Here is a 1097-nt window from a genome sequence, read left to right on the forward strand (position 1 = left end):
TACGACAGTGGAGGCCAAAATTTATGTTGTTAATTGAGAAATTTGGTGAGTTTTGCCCCATTTTAAGACATTTCTTGTCATATTTGTTAACTGAATCACTGCAGTTGTTAAATTAGCAACAGTTAAGTGAGTCTGGTTTCTCCGTTGATTTTGCTTGTCAGAAGGTTGCAGAAAGTGAGGACTTGACTCTGGGACCCTGCAATCATCAGGTGAGCCACTTGTCAAAACATCCAAATATAATTCACATGGCCATGGGGATGCTGCAACTGTAGTGTGAAAAATAGTCTTAAGTCACTTTTTTTTAGTGCCATTGTAACTTTGGTCACTAAATGAATTGTTGTAAGTCGAAGTCTACCTGTAATTAAGAATCGGTTCAACGGCAACTTCAAATTAAATTAAAAAACCCCAAAGATCGCCAAGTACTGAAGTCCCTAATCACTCACCAATTCTTGCAACTGTTTTTAGTTGGCCTTATACAGTATTTTTTGTTGTTATATTATGTTTCCACCTGTCAGGTCATATTTGAGTTGGGTGGCCACATAAATGCTTTAATAAGAAAACAAGTAAGTGTAAAAACAATCTTCCTATAGGTCAGAAAGCGAAACGGAAACCAGCCCCAAGTATAGTGGTAATCTAGACATGAGATTTCCCACGAGTTTTATTTAATTCCTTCCCTTTGTGGGGGTGGGGGTGTAAGAATTGGAGCAGAGGTCTTCAAACTCGGCAACTTTAAGACTTGAGGACTTCAACTCCCAGACTTCAGCAAAGCTGGCTGAGGAATTCTGGGAGTTGAAGTCCCCAAGTCTTAAAGTTACCAAATTTGGGGACCCCTGAATTGGAGTAACATTCAATCTGGTAAGAAGTCGAAACGTGCACAATACACAAAGGAGCAGGCGAGTCGCTCCCTAGACATTTGCCCGCTCAGGTTGGACTTGAAGGGATTTCCCTCCGGCCGCTCAAATGTCTACCAGTGACGTCGCGGAGTGGGAGGGGTGTTGCCGCGATCTCTTCTTTGATAGCGAAGGGGCGGAGACTCGCGTGTCGCTCCTTGATGACCTCAGTCCCCCAGGGCCTTTTGTAACGCCCTTGACCAGCAA

The sequence above is a fragment of the Natrix helvetica genome (assembly GCF_964273705.1).
Source record: "Natrix helvetica genome assembly, chromosome: 6".
Classification (NCBI taxonomy): Eukaryota; Metazoa; Chordata; class Lepidosauria; order Squamata; family Natricidae; genus Natrix; species Natrix helvetica.